Source organism: Haliotis cracherodii, unplaced genomic scaffold (assembly GCF_022045235.1).
Source record: "Haliotis cracherodii isolate W230 unplaced genomic scaffold, xgHalCrac1.p SCAF_7, whole genome shotgun sequence".
Taxonomy (NCBI): Eukaryota; Metazoa; Mollusca; class Gastropoda; order Lepetellida; family Haliotidae; genus Haliotis; species Haliotis cracherodii.
Window position 1 is genome coordinate 52556744 of NW_027266330.1, and position 15568 is coordinate 52572311.

The window sequence follows — 15568 nt, forward strand, 5'->3', positions numbered from 1 at the left end:
TTAGGGTTAAATCTAGTTGGATAGGGGGTTAAGTAGGGCTAGGTCGATTTTACTGTTTTTTCGATGTTTTTGTGTTTTTGTGGAGTACTTGCATCATGGTCGGGATGTTGCGGAGCGTTGTTGGTTTTTTTGATGGAGGTTGGATTTTGAAAAAAGATGTTTTTTCACCCTACTTTGGCTCGTTTGGGGTCATTTTGACCTAAACTGGTCTTAGCTAGGGTTAGAGTTGAAAATCCAGTTAACGGGTATGGTTAGGGTTAATCCAAGGGGTTAGGGGGTTAGCTAGGGTTAGGTCCATTTTGCTTTTTTGTTTTTGATGTTTCGGTGGATTTTTGGAGGTCCCGCAGCAGGGTCGGGACGTTGCTGAGCGTTGGTGGTGTTTTTGATGGAGGTTGGATGTTGAAAAAAGACGTTTTTTCCCCCAAGTTTGGCTCGTTTGTGGTCATTTTGATGTAAACTCGTCTTAGCTAGGGTTAGAGGCGGAAATCGAGCTAACGGGTATGGTTAAGGCTAACCCTAGTGCGATAGGGGGTTAGCTAGGGTTAGGTCGATTTTACTGTTTTATCGATGTTTTTGTGTTTTTTTGTAGGTCCCGCAGCAGGGGCAGGACGTTGCTGAGCGTTGGTGGTGTTCTTGATGGAGGTTGGATGTTGAAAAAAGACGTTTTTTTACCCTACTTTGGTTCGTTTGGGGTCATTTTGACCTAAACTGGTCTTAGCTAGGGTTAGAGTTGAAAATCCAGTTAACGGGTATGGTTAGGGTTAATCCAAGGGGTTAGGGGGTTAGCTAGGGTTAGGTTGATTCTGCTTCTTTTTTTTTTGATGTTTCGGTGGATTTTTGGAGGTCCCGCGGCAGGGTCGGGACGTTGCTGAGCGTTGGTGGTGTTTTTGATGGAGGTTGGAGGTTGAAAAAAGACGTTTTTTCACCCTACTTTGGCTCGTTTGGGGTCATTTTGAGGTAAACTCGTCTTAGCTAGGGTTAGAGGCGAAAATCGAGCCAAAGGGTATGGTTAGGGTTAAATCTAGTGGGATAGGGGGTTAGCTAGGGTTAGGTCGATTTTACTGTTTTTCGATGTTTTTGTGTTTTTTTGGAGGTCCCGCAGCAGGGGCGGGACGTTGCAGAGCGTTGGTGGTGATTTTGATGGAGGTTGGATGTTGAAAAAAGACGTTTTTTCACCCTACTTTGGCTCGTTTGTGGTCATGTTGATGTAAACTCGTCTTAGCTAGGGTTAGAGGCGAAAATCGAGCCAAAGGGTATGGTTAGGGTTAAATCTAGTGGGATAGGGGGTTAAGTAGGGCTAGGTCGATTTTACTGTTTTTTCGATGTTTTTGTGTTTTTGTGGAGTACCTGCATCATGGTCGGGATGTTGCGGAGCGTTGTTGGTTTTTTTGATGGAGGTTGGAGGTTCAAAAAAGATGTTTTTTCACCCTACTTTGGCTCGTTTGGGGTCATTTTGACCTAAACTGGTCTTAGCTAGGAATAGAGTTGAAAATCCAGTTAACGGGTATGGTTAGGTTTAATCCAAGGGGTTAGGGGGTTAGCTAGGGTTAGGTCAATTTTGCTTTTTTTTTTTGATGTTTCGGTGGATTTTTGGAGGTCCCGCAGCAGGGTCGGGACGTTGCTGAGCGTTGGTGGTGTTTTTGATGGAGGTTGGATGTTGAAAAAAGACGTTTTTTCCCCCAAGTTTGGCTCGTTTGTGGTCATTTTGAGGTAAACTCGTCTTAGCTAGGGTTAGAGGCGAAAATCGAGCTAACGGGTATGGTTAGGGCTAACCCTAGTGCGATAGGGGGTTAGCTAGGGTTAGGTCGATTTTACTGTTTTATCGATGTTTTTGTGTTTTTTTTGTAGGTCCCGCAGCAGGGGCAGGACGTTGCAGAGCGTTGGTGGTGTTTTTGATGGAGGTTGGAGGTTGAAAAAAGACGTTTTTTCACCCTACTTTGGCTCGTTTGGGGTCATTTTGACCTAAACTGGTCTTAGCTAGGGTTAGAGTTGAAAATCCAGTTAACAGGTATGGTTAGGGTTAATCCAAGGGGTTAGGGGGTTAGCTAGGGTTAGGTCGATTTTGCTTTTTTTTTTTGATGTTTCGGTGGATTTTTGGAGGTCCCGCAGCAGGGTCGGGACGTTGCTGAGCGTTGGTGGTGTTTTTGATGGAGGTTGGATGTTGAAAAAAGACGTTTTTTCCCCCTAGTTTGGCTCGTTTGTGGTCATTTTGATGTAAACTGGTCTTAGCTAGGGTTAGAGGCGAAAATCGAGCTAACGGGTATGGTTAGGGCTAACCCTAGTGCGATAGGGGGTTAGCTAGGGTTAGGTCGATTTTACTGTTTTATCGATGTTTTTGTGTTTTTTTGGAGGTCCCGCAGCAGGGGCAGGACGTTGCAGAGCGTTGTTGGTGTTTTTGATGGAGGTTGGAGGTTGAAAAAAAACGTTTTTTCACTCTACTTTGGCTCGTTTGTGGTCATTTTGACCTAAACTGGTCTTAGCTAGGGTTAGAGTTGAAAATCCAGTTAACGGGTATGGTCAGGGTTAATCCAAGGGGTTAGGGGGTTAGCTAGGGTTAGGTTGATTTTGCTTCTTTTTTTTGGATGTTTTGGTTGATTTTTGGAGGTCCCGCGGCAGGGTTGGGACGTTGCTGAGCGTTGGTGGTGTTTTTGATGGAGGTTGGAGGTTGAAAAAAGACGTTTTTTCACCCTACTTTGGCTCGTTTGTGGTCATTTTGAGGTAAACTCGTCTTAGCTAGGGTTAGAGGCGAAAATCGAGCTAACGGGTATGGTTAGGGCTAACCCTAGTGCGATAGGGGGTTAGCTAGGGTTAGGTCGATTTTACTGTTTTTCGATGTTTTTGTGTTTTTTTGGAGGTCCCGCAGCAGGGGCGGGACGTTGCAGAGCGTTGGTGGTGATTTTGATGGAGGTTGGATGTTGAAAAAAGACGTTTTTTCCCCCTAGTTTGCTCGTTTGTGGTCATTTTGATGTAAACTGGTCTTAGCTAGGGTTAGAGGCGAAAATCGAGCTAACGGGTATGGTTAGGGCTAACCCTAGTGCGATAGGGGGTTAGCTAGGGTTAGGTCGATTTTACTGTTTTATCGATGTTTTTGTGTTTTTTTGGAGGTCCCGCAGCAGGGGCAGGACGTTGCAGAGCGTTGTTGGTGTTTTTGATGGAGGTTGGAGGTTGAAAAAAAACGTTTTTTCACTCTACTTTGGCTCGTTTGTGGTCATTTTGACCTAAACTGGTCTTAGCTAGGGTTAGAGTTGAAAATCCAGTTAACGGGTATGGTCAGGGTTAATCCAAGGGGTTAGGGGGTTGGCTAGGGTTAGGTTGATTTTGCTTCTTTTTTTTGGATGTTTTGGTTGATTTTTGGAGGTCCCGCGGCAGGGTTGGGACGTTGCTGAGCGTTGGTGGTGTTTTTGATGGAGGTTGGAGGTTGAAAAAAGACGTTTTTTCACCCTACTTTGGCTCGTTTGTGGTCATTTTGAGGTAAACTCGTCTTAGCTAGGGTTAGAGGCGAAAATCGAGCTAACGGGTATGGTTAGGGCTAACCCTAGTGCGATAGGGGGTTAGCTAGGGTTAGGTCGATTTTACTGTTTTTCGATGTTTTTGTGTTTTTTTGGAGGTCCCGCAGCAGGGGCGGGACGTTGCAGAGCGTTGGTGGTGATTTTGATGGAGGTTGGATGTTGAAAAAAGACGTTTTTTCACCCTAGTTTGGCTCGTTTGTGGTCATGTTGATGTAAAACTCGTCTTAGCTAGGGTTAGAGGCGAAAATCGAGCCAAAGGGTATGGTTAGGGTTAAATCTAGTGGGATAGGGGGTTAAGTAGGGCTAGGTCGATATTTTACTGTTTTTTCGATGTTTTTGTGTTTTTGTGGAGTACCTGCATCATGGTCGGGATGTTGCGGAGCGTTGTTGGTTTTTTTGATGGAGGTTGGAGGTTCAAAAAAGATGTTTTTTCACCCTACTTTGGCTCGTTTGGGGTCATTTTGACCTAAACTGGTCTTAGCTAGGGTTAGAGTTGAAAATCCAGTTAACGGGTATGGTTAGGTTTAATCCAAGGGGTTAGGGGTTTAGCTAGGGTTAGGTCGATTTTGATTCTTTTTTTTTTGATGTTTCGGTGGATTTTTGGAGGTCCCGCGGCAGGGTCGGGACGTTGCTGAGCGTTGGTGGTGTTTTTGATGGAGGTTGGATGTTGAAAAAAGACGTTTTTTCACCCTACTTTGGCTCGTTTGTGGTCATTTTGAGGTAAACTCGTCTTAGCTAGGGTTAGAGGCGAAAATCGAGCTAACGGGTATGGTTAGGGCTAACCCTAGTGCGATAGGGGGTTAGCTAGGGTTAGGTCGATTTTACTGTTTTTCGATGTTTTTGTGTTTTTTTGTAGGTCCCGCAGCAGGGGCGGGACGTTGCAGAGCGTTGGTGGTGATTTTGATGGAGGTTGGATGTTGAAAAAAGACTTTTTTTCACCCTAATTGGGCTCGTTTGTGGTCATTTTGATGTAAACTCGTCTTAGCTAGGGTTAGAGGCGAAAATCGAGCCAAAGGGTATGGTTAGGGTTAAATCTAGTTGGATAGGGGGTTAAGTAGGGCTAGGTCGATTTTACTGTTTTTTCGATGTTTTTGTGTTTTTGTGGAGTACCTGCATCATGGTCGGGATGTTGCGGAGCGTTGTTGGTTTTTTTGATGGAGGTTGGATGTTGAAAAAAGATGTTTTTTCACCCTACTTTGGCTCGTTTGGGGTCATTTTGACCTAAACTGGTCTTAGCTAGGGTTAGAGTTGAAAATCCAGTTAACAGGTATGGTTAGGGTTAATCCAAGGGGTTAGGGGGTTAGCTAGGGTTAGGTCGATTTTGCTTTTTTTTTTTGATGTTTCGGTGGATTTTTGGAGGTCCCGCAGCAGGGTCGGGACGTTGCTGAGCGTTGGTGGTGTTTTTGATGGAGGTTGGATGTTGAAAAAAGACGTTTTTTCCCCCTAGTTTGGCTCGTTTGTGGTCATTTTGATGTAAACTGGTCTTAGCTAGGGTTAGAGGCGAAAATCGAGCTAACGGGTATGGTTAGGGCTAACCCTAGTGCGATAGGGGGTTAGCTAGGGTTAGGTCGATTTTACTGTTTTATCGATGTTTTTGTGTTTTTTTGGAGGTCCCGCAGCAGGGGCAGGACGTTGCAGAGCGTTGTTGGTGTTTTTGATGGAGGTTGGAGGTTGAAAAAAACCGTTTTTTCACTCTACTTTGGCTCGTTTGTGGTCATTTTGACCTAAACTTGTCTTAGCTAGGGTTAGAGTTGAAAATCCAGTTAACGGGTATGGTCAGGGTTAATCCAAGGGGTTAGGGGGTTAGCTAGGGTTAGGTTGATTTTGCTTCTTTTTTTTGGATGTTTTGGTTGATTTTTGGAGGTCCCGCGGCAGGGTTGGGACGTTGCTGAGCGTTGGTGGTGTTTTTGATGGAGGTTAGAGGTTGAAAAAAGACGTTTTTTCACCCTACTTTGGCTCGTTTGTGGTCATTTTGAGGTAAACTCGTCTTAGCTAGGGTTAGAGGCGAAAATCGAGCTAACGGGTATGGTTAGGGCTAACCCTAGTGCGATAGGGGGTTAGCTAGGGTTAGGTCGATTTTACTGTTTTTCGATGTTTTTGTGTTTTTTTGGAGGTCCCGCAGCAGGGGCGGGACGTTGCAGAGCGTTGGTGGTGATTTTGATGGAGGTTGGATGTTGAAAAAAGACGTTTTTTCACCCTAGTTTGGCTCGTTTGTGGTCATGTTGATGTAAAACTCGTCTTAGCTAGGGTTAGAGGCGAAAATCGAGCCAAAGGGTATGGTTAGGGTTAAATCTAGTGGGATAGGGGGTTAAGTAGGGCTAGGTCGATATTTTACTGTTTTTTCGATGTTTTTGTGTTTTTGTGGAGTACCTGCATCATGGTCGGGATGTTGCGGAGCGTTGTTGGTTTTTTTGATGGAGGTTGGAGGTTCATAAAAGATGTTTTTTCACCCTACTTTGGCTCGTTTGGGGTCATTTTGACCTAAACTGGTCTTAGCTAGGGTTAGAGTTGAAAATCCAGTTAACGGGTATGGTTAGGTTTAATCCAAGGGGTTAGGGGGTTAGCTAGGGTTAGGTCGATTTTGATTCTTTTTTTTTTGATGTTTCGGTGGATTTTTGGAGGTCCCGCGGCAGGGTCGGGACGTTGCTGAGCGTTGGTGGTGTTTTTGATGGAGGTTGGATGTTGAAAAAAGACGTTTTTTCACCCTACTTTGGCTCGTTTGTGGTCATTTTGAGGTAAACTCGTCTTAGCTAGGGTTAGAGGCGAAAATCGAGCTAACGGGTATGGTTAGGGCTAACCCTAGTGCGATAGGGGGTTAGCTAGGGTTAGGTCGATTTTACTGTTTTTCGATGTTTTTGTGTTTTTTTGTAGGTCCCGCAGCAGGGGCGGGACGTTGCAGAGCGTTGGTGGTGATTTTGATGGAGGTTGGATGTTGAAAAAAGACTTTTTTTCACCCTAATTGGGCTCGTTTGTGGTCATTTTGATGTAAACTCGTCTTAGCTAGGGTTAGAGGCGAAAATCGAGCCAAAGGGTATGGTTAGGGTTAAATCTAGTTGGATAGGGGGTTAAGTAGGGCTAGGTCGATTTTACTGTTTTTTCGATGTTTTTGTGTTTTTGTGGAGTACCTGCATCATGGTCGGGATGTTGCGGAGCGTTGTTGGTTTTTTTGATGGAGGTTGGATGTTGAAAAAAGATGTTTTTTCACCCTACTTTGGCTCGTTTGGGGTCATTTTGACCTAAACTGGTCTTAGCTAGGGTTTGAGTTGAAAATCCAGTTAACGGGTATGGTTAGGGTTAATCCAAGGGGTTAGGGGGTTAGCTAGGGTTAGGTCGATTTTGCTTTTTTTTTTTGATGTTTCGGTGGATTTTTGGAGGTCCCGCAGCAGGGTCGGGACGTTGCTGAGCGTTGGTGGTGTTTTTGATGGAGGTTGGATGTTGAAAAAAGACGTTTTTTCCCCCAAGTTTGGCTCGTTTGGGGTCATTTTGATGTAAACTCGTCTTAGCTAGGGTTAGAGGCGAAAATCGAGCTAACGGGTATGGTTAGGGCTAACCCTAGTGCGATAGGGGGTTAGCTAGGGTTAGGTCGATTTTACTGTTTTATCGATGTTTTTGTGTTTTTTTGGAGGTCCCGCAGCAGGGGCAGGACGTTGCAGAGCGTTGTTGGTGTTTTTGATGGAGGTTGGAGGTTGAAAAAAAACGTTTTTTCACTCTACTTTGGCTCGTTTGTGGTCATTTTGACCTAAACTGGTCTTAGCTAGGGTTAGAGTTGAAAATCCAGTTAACGGGTATGGTCAGGGTTAATCCAAGGGGTTAGGGGGTTAGCTAGGGTTAGGTTGATTTTGCTTCTTTTTTTTGGATGTTTTGGTTGATTTTTGGAGGTCCCGCGGCAGGGTTGGGACGTTGCTGAGCGTTGGTGGTGTTTTTGATGGAGGTTGGAGGTTGAAAAAAGACGTTTTTTCACCCTACTTTGGCTCGTTTGTGGTCATTTTGAGGTAAACTCGTCTTAGCTAGGGTTAGAGGCGAAAATCGAGCTAACGGGTATGGTTAGGGCTAACCCTAGTGCGATAGGGGGTTAGCTAGGGTTAGGTCGATTTTACTGTTTTTCGATGTTTTTGTGTTTTTTTGGAGGTCCCGCAGCAGGGGCGGGACGTTGCAGAGCGTTGGTGGTGATTTTGATGGAGGTTGGATGTTGAAAAAAGACGTTTTTTCACCCTAGTTTGGCTCGTTTGTGGTCATGTTGATGTAAAACTCGTCTTAGCTAGGGTTAGAGGCGAAAATCGAGCCAAAGGGTATGGTTAGGGTTAAATCTAGTGGGATAGGGGGTTAAGTAGGGCTAGGTCGATATTTTACTGTTTTTTCGATGTTTTTGTGTTTTTGTGGAGTACCTGCATCATGGTCGGGATGTTGCGGAGCGTTGTTGGTTTTTTTGATGGAGGTTGGAGGTTCAAAAAAGATGTTTTTTCACCCTACTTTGGCTCGTTTGGGGTCATTTTGACCTAAACTGGTCTTAGCTAGGGTTAGAGTTGAAAATCCAGTTAACGGGTATGGTTAGGTTTAATCCAAGGGGTTAGGGGGTTAGCTAGGGTTAGGTCGATTTTGATTCTTTTTTTTTTGATGTTTCGGTGGATTTTTGGAGGTCCCGCGGCAGGGTCGGGACGTTGCTGAGCGTTGGTGGTGTTTTTGATGGAGGTTGGATGTTGAAAAAAGACGTTTTTTCACCCTACTTTGGCTCGTTTGTGGTCATTTTGAGGTAAACTCGTCTTAGCTAGGGTTAGAGGCGAAAATCGAGCTAACGGGTATGGTTAGGGCTAACCCTAGTGCGATAGGGGGTTAGCTAGGGTTAGGTCGATTTTACTGTTTTTCGATGTTTTTGTGTTTTTTTGTAGGTCCCGCAGCAGGGGCGGGACGTTGCAGAGCGTTGGTGGTGATTTTGATGGAGGTTGGATGTTGAAAAAAGACTTTTTTTCACCCTAATTGGGCTCGTTTGTGGTCATTTTGATGTAAACTCGTCTTAGCTAGGGTTAGAGGCGAAAATCGAGCCAAAGGGTATGGTTAGGGTTAAATCTAGTTGGATAGGGGGTTAAGTAGGGCTAGGTCGATTTTACTGTTTTTTCGATGTTTTTGTGTTTTTGTGGAGTACCTGCATCATGGTCGGGATGTTGCGGAGCGTTGTTGGTTTTTTTGATGGAGGTTGGATGTTGAAAAAAGATGTTTTTTCACCCTACTTTGGCTCGTTTGGGGTCATTTTGACCTAAACTGGTCTTAGCTAGGGTTAGAGTTGAAAATCCAGTTAACGGGTATGGTTAGGGTTAATCCAAGGGGTTAGGGGGTTAGCTAGGGTTAGGTCGATTTTGATTTTTTTTTTTGATGTTTCGGTGGATTTTTGGAGGTCCCGCAGCAGGGTCGGGACGTTGCTGAGCGTTGGTGGTGTTTTTGATGGAGGTTGGATGTTGAAAAAAGACGTTTTTTCCCCCAAGTTTGGCTCGTTTGGGGTCATTTTGATGTTAACTCGTCTTAGCTAGGGTTAGAGGCGAAAATCGAGCTAACGGGTATGGTTAGGGCTAACCCTAGTGCGATAGGGGGTTAGCTAGGGTTAGGTCGATTTTACTGTTTTATCGATGTTTTTGTGTTTTTTTGTAGGTCCCCCAGCAGGGGCAGGACGTTGCTGAGCGTTGGTGGTGTTCTTGATGGAGGTTGGATGTTGAAAAAAGACTTTTTTTTACCCTACTTTGGCTCGTTTGTGGTCATTTTGACCTAAACTGGTCTTAGCTAGGGTTAGAGTTGAAAATCCAGTTAACGGGTATGGTTAGGGTTAATCCAAGGGGTTAGGGGTTTAGCTAGGGTTAGGTCAATTTTGCTTTTTTTTTTTGATGTTTCGGTGTTTTTTTGGAGGTCCCGCAGCAGGGGCGGGACGTTGCAGAGCGTTGGTGGTGATTTTGATGGAGGTTGGATGTTGAAAAAAGACGTTTTTTCACCCTAGTTTGGCTCGTTTGTGGTCATGTTGATGTAAACTCGTCTTAGCTAGGGTTAGAGGCGAAAATCGAGCCAATGGGTATGGTTAGGGCTAAATCTAGTGGGATAGGGGGTTAAGTAGGGCTAGGTCGATTTTACTGTTTTTTCGATGTTTTTGTGTTTTTGTGGAGTACCTGCATCATGGTCGGGATGTTGCGGAGCGTTGTTGGTGTTTTTGATGGAGGTTGGATGTTGAAAAAAGACGTTTTTTCCCCCTAGTTTGGCTCGTTTGTGGTCATTTTGATGTAAACTCGTCTTAGCTAGGGTTAGAGGCGAAAATCGAGCTAACGGGTATGGTTTGGGCTAACCCTAGTGCGATAGGGGGTTAGCTAGGGTTAGGTCGATTTTACTGTTTTATCGATGTTTTTGTGTGTTTTTTGTAGGTCCCGCAGCAGGGGCAGGACGTTGCAGAGCGTTGGTGGTGTTTTTGATGGAGGTTGGAGGTTGAAAAAAGACGTTTTTTCACCCTACTTTGGCTCGTTTGGGGTCATTTTGACCTAAACTGGTCTTAGCTAGGGTTAGAGTTGAAAATCCAGTTAACAGGTATGGTTAGGGTTAATCCAAGGGGTTAGGGGGTTAGCTAGGGTTAGGTCGATTTTGCTTTTTTTTTTTGATGTTTCGGTGGATTTTTGGAGGTCCCGCAGCAGGGTCGGGACGTTGCTGAGCGTTGGTGGTGTTTTTGATGGAGGTTGGATGTTGAAAAAAGACGTTTTTTCCCCCTAGTTTGGCTCGTTTGTGGTCATTTTGATGTAAACTGGTCTTAGCTAGGGTTAGAGGCGACAATCGAGCTAACGGGTATGGTTAGGGCTAACCCTAGTGCGATAGGGGGTTAGCTAGGGTTAGGTCAATTTTACTGTTTTTCGATGTTTTTGTGTTTTTTTGGAGGTCCCGCAGCAGGGGCGGGACGTTGCAGAGCGTTGGTGGTGATTTTGATGGAGGTTGGATGTTGAAAAAAGACGTTTTTTCACCCTAGTTTGGCTCGTTTGTGGTCATGTTGATGTAAACTCGTCTTAGCTAGGGTTAGAGGCGAAAATCGAGCCAAAGGGTATGGTTAGGGTTAAATCTAGTGGGACAGGGGGTTAAGTAGGGCTAGGTCGATTTTACTGTTTTTTCGATGTTTTTGTGTTTTTGTGGAGTACCTGCATCATGGTCGGGATGTTGCGGAGCGTTGTTGGTTTTTTTGATGGAGGTTGGAGGTTCAAAAAAGATGTTTTTTCACCCTACTTTGGCTCGTTTGGGGTCATTTTGACCTAAACTGGTCTTAGCTAGGGTTAGAGTTGAAAATCCAGTTAACGGGTATGGTTAGGTTTAATCCAAGGGGTTAGGGGGTTAGCTAGGGTTAGGTCGATTTTGATTTTTTTTTTTGATGTTTCGGTGGATTTTTGGAGGTCCCGCAGCAGGGTCGGGACGTTGCTGAGCGTTGGTGGTGTTTTTGATGGAGGTTGGATGTTGAAAAAAGACGTTTTTTCCCCCAAGTTTGGCTCGTTTGGGGTCATTTTGATGTAAACTCGTCTTAGCTAGGGTTAGAGGCGAAAATCGAGCTAACGGGTATGGTTAGGGCTAACCCTAGTGCGATAGGGGGTTAGCTAGGGTTAGGTCGATTTTACTGTTTTATCGATGTTTTTGTGTTTTTTTGTAGGTCCCCCAGCAGGGGCAGGACGTTGCTGAGCGTTGGTGGTGTTCTTGATGGAGGTTGGATGTTGAAAAAAGACTTTTTTTTACCCTACTTTGGCTCGTTTGTGGTCATTTTGACCTAAACTGGTCTTAGCTAGGGTTAGAGTTGAAAATCCAGTTAACGGGTATGGTTAGGGTTAATCCAAGGGGTTAGGGGTTTAGCTAGGGTTAGGTCAATTTTGCTTTTTTTTTTTGATGTTTCGGTGTTTTTTTGGAGGTCCCGCAGCAGGGGCGGGACGTTGCAGAGCGTTGGTGGTGATTTTGATGGAGGTTGGATGTTGAAAAAAGACTTTTTTTCACCCTAATTGGGCTCGTTTGTGGTCATTTTGATGTAAACTCGTCTTAGCTAGGGTTAGAGGCGAAAATCGAGCCAAAGGGTATGGTTAGGGTTAAATCTAGTTGGATAGGGGGTTAAGTAGGGCTAGGTCGATTTTACTGTTTTTTCGATGTTTTTGTGTTTTTGTGGAGTACCTGCATCATGGTCGGGATGTTGCGGAGCGTTGTTGGTTTTTTTGATGGAGGTTGGATGTTGAAAAAAGATGTTTTTTTCACCCTACTTTGGCTCGTTTGGGGTCATTTTGACCTAAACTGGTCTTAGCTAGGGTTAGAGTTGAAAATCCAGTTAACGGGTATGGTTAGGGTTAATCCAAGGGTTTAGGGGGTTAGCTAGGGTTAGGTCGATTTTGCTTTTTTTTTTTGATGTTTCGGTGGATTTTTGGAGGTCCCGCAGCAGGGTCGGGACGTTGCTGAGCGTTGGTGGTGTTTTTGATGGAGGTTGGATGTTGAAAAAAGACGTTTTTTCCCCCAAGGTTCGCTCGTTTGGGGTCATTTTGATGTAAACTCGTCTTAGCTAGGGTTAGAGGCGAAAATCGAGCTAACGGGTATGGTTAGGGCTAACCCTAGTGCGATAGGGGGTTAGCTAGGGTTAGGTCGATTTTACTGTTTTATCGATGTTTTTGTGTTTTTTTGTAGGTCCCCCAGCAGGGGCAGGACGTTGCTGAGCGTTGGTGGTGTTCTTGATGGAGGTTGGATGTTGAAAAAAGACTTTTTTTTACCCTACTTTGGCTCGTTTGTGGTCATTTTGACCTAAACTGGTCTTAGCTAGGGTTAGAGTTGAAAATCCAGTTAACGGGTATGGTTAGGGTTAATCCAAGGGGTTAGGGGGTTAGCTAGGGTTAGGTCGATTTTGATTCTTTTTTTTTTGATGTTTCGGTGGATTTTTGGAGGTCCCGCGGCAGGGTCGGGACGTTGCTGAGCGTTGGTGGTGTTTTTGATGGAGGTTGGAGGTTGAAAAAAGACGTTTTTTCACCCTACTTTGGCTCGTTTGTGGTCATTTTGAGGTAAACTCGTCTTAGCTAGGGTTAGAGGCGAAAATCGAGCTAACAGGTAATGGTTAGGGCTAACCCTAGTGCGATAGGGGGTTAGCTAGGGTTAGGTCGATTTTACTGTTTTTCGATGTTTTTGTGTTTTTTTGTAGGTCCCGCAGCAGGGGCGGGACGTTGCAGAGCGTTGGTGGTGATTTTGATGGAGGTTGGATGTTGAAAAAAGACTTTTTTTCACCCTAATTGGGCTCGTTTGTGGTCATTTTGATGTAAACTCGTCTTAGCTAGGGTTAGAGGCGAAAATCGAGCCAAAGGGTATGGTTAGGGTTAAATCTAGTTGGACAGGGGGTTAAGTAGGGCTAGGTCGACTTTACTGTTTTTTCGATGTTTTTGTGTTTTTGTGGAGTACCTGCATCATGGTCGGGATGTTGCGGAGCGTTTTTGGTTTTTTTGATGGAGGTTGGATGTTGAAAAAAGATGTTTTTTCACCCTACTTTGGCTCGTTTGGGGTCATTTTGACCTAAACTGGTCTTAGCTAGGGTTAGAGTTGAAAATCCAGTTAACGGGTATGGTTAGGGTTAATCCAAGGGGTTAGGGGGTTAGCTAGGGTTAGGTCGATTTTGATTCTTTTTTTTTTGATGTTTCGGTGGATTTTTGGAGGTCCCGCGGCAGGGTCGGGACGTTGCTGAGCGTTGGTGGTGTTTTTGATGGAGGTTGGATGTTGAAAAAAGACGTTTTTTCACCCTACTTTGGCTCGTTTGTGGTCATTTTGAGGTAAACTCGTCTTAGCTAGGGTTAGAGGCGAAAATCGAGCTAACAGGTAATGGTTAGGGCTAACCCTAGTGCGATAGGGGGTTAGCTAGGGTTAGGTCGATTTTACTGTTTTTCGATGTTTTTGTGTTTTTTTGTAGGTCCCGCAGCAGGGGCGGGACGTTGCAGAGCGTTGGTGGTGATTTTGATGGAGGTTGGATGTTGAAAAAAGACTTTTTTTCACCCTAATTGGGCTCGTTTGTGGTCATTTTGATGTAAACTCGTCTTAGCTAGGGTTAGAGGCGAAAATCGAGCCAAAGGGTATGGTTAGGGTTAAATCTAGTTGGATAGGGGGTTAAGTAGGGCTAGGTCGATTTTACTGTTTTTTCGATGTTTTTGTGTTTTTGTGGAGTACCTGCATCATGGTCGGGATGTTGCGGAGCGTTTTTGGTTTTTTTGATGGAGGTTGGATGTTGAAAAAAGATGTTTTTTCACCCTACTTTGGCTCGTTTGGGGTCATTTTGACCTAAACTGGTCTTAGCTAGGGTTAGAGTTGAAAATCCAGTTAACGGGTATGGTTAGGGTTAATCCAAGGGGTTAGGGGTTTAGCTAGGGTTAGGTCAATTTTGCTTTTTTTTTTTGATGTTTCGGTGGATTTTTGGAGGTCCCGCAGCAGGGTCGGGACGTTGCTGAGCGTTGGTGGTGTTTTTGATGGAGGTTGGATGTTGAAAAAAGACGTTTTTTCCCCCAAGTTTGGCTCGTTTGTGGTCATTTTGATGTAAACTCGTCTTAGCTAGGGTTAGAGGCGAAAATCGAGCTAACGGGTATGGTTAAGGCTAACCCTAGTGCGATAGGGGGTTAGCTAGGGTTAGGTCGATTTTACTGTTTTATCGATGTTTTTGTGTTTTTTTGTAGGTCCCGCAGCAGGGGCAGGACGTTGCTGAGCGTTGGTGGTGTTCTTGATGGAGGTTGGATGTTGAAAAAAGACGTTTTTTTACCCTACTTTGGTTCGTTTGGGGTCATTTTGACCTAAACTGGTCTTAGCTAGGGTTAGAGTTGAAAATCCAGTTAACGGGTATGGTTAGGGTTAATCCAAGGGGTTAGGGGGTTAGCTAGGGTTAGGTTGATTCTGCTTCTTTTTTTTTTGATGTTTCGGTGGATTTTTGGAGGTCCTGCGGCAGGGTCGGGACGTTGCTGAGCGTTGGTGGTGTTTTTGATGGAGGTTGAAGGTTGAAAAAAGACGTTTTTTCAACCTACTTTGGCTCGTTTGGGGTCATTTTGAGGTAAACTCGTCTTAGCTAGGGTTCGAGGCGAAAATCGAGCCAAAGGGTATGGTTAGGGTTAAATCTAGTGGGATAGGGGGTTAGCTAGGGTTAGGTCGATTTTACTGTTTTTCGATGTTTTTGTGTTTTTTTGGAGGTCCCGCAGCAGGGGCGGGACGTTGCAGAGCGTTGGTGGTGATTTTGATGGAGGTTGGATGTTGAAAAAAGACGTTTTTTCACCCTACTTTGGCTCGTTTGTGGTCATGTTGATGTAAACTCGTCTTAGCTAGGGTTAGAGGCGAAAATCGAGCCAAAGGGTATGGTTAGGGTTAAATCTAGTGGGATAGGGGGTTAAGTAGGGCTAGGTCGATTTTACTGTTTTTTCGATGTTTTTGTGTTTTTGTGGAGTACCTGCATCATGGTCGGGATGTTGCGGAGCGTTGTTGGTTTTTTTGATGGAGGTTGGAGGTTCAAAAAAGATGTTTTTTCACCCTACTTTGGCTCGTTTGGGGTCATTTTGACCTAAACTGGTCTTAGCTAGGGTTAGAGTTGAAAATCCAGTTAACGGGTATGGTTAGGTTTAATCCAAGGGGTTAGGGGGTTAGCTAGGGTTAGGTCGATTTTGCTTTTTTTTTTTGATGTTTCGGTGGATTTTTGGAGGTCCCGCAGCAGGGTCGGGACGTTGCTGAGCGTTGGTGGTGTTTTTGATGGAGGTTGGATGTTGAAAAAAGACGTTTTTTCCCCCAAGTTTGGCTCGTTTGTGGTCATTTTGAGGTAAACTCGTCTTAGCTAGGGTTAGAGGCGAAAATCGAGCTAACGGGTATGGTTAGGGCTAACCCTAGTGCGATAGGGGGTTAGCTAGGGTTAGGTCGATTTTACTGTTTTATCGATGTTTTTGTGTTTTTTTTGTAGGTCCCGCAGCAGGGGCAGGACGTTGCAGAGCGTTGGTGGTGTTTTTGATGGAGGTTGGAGGTTGAAAAAAGACGTTTTTTCACCCTACTTTGGCTCGTTTGTGGTCATTTTGACCTAAACTGGTCTT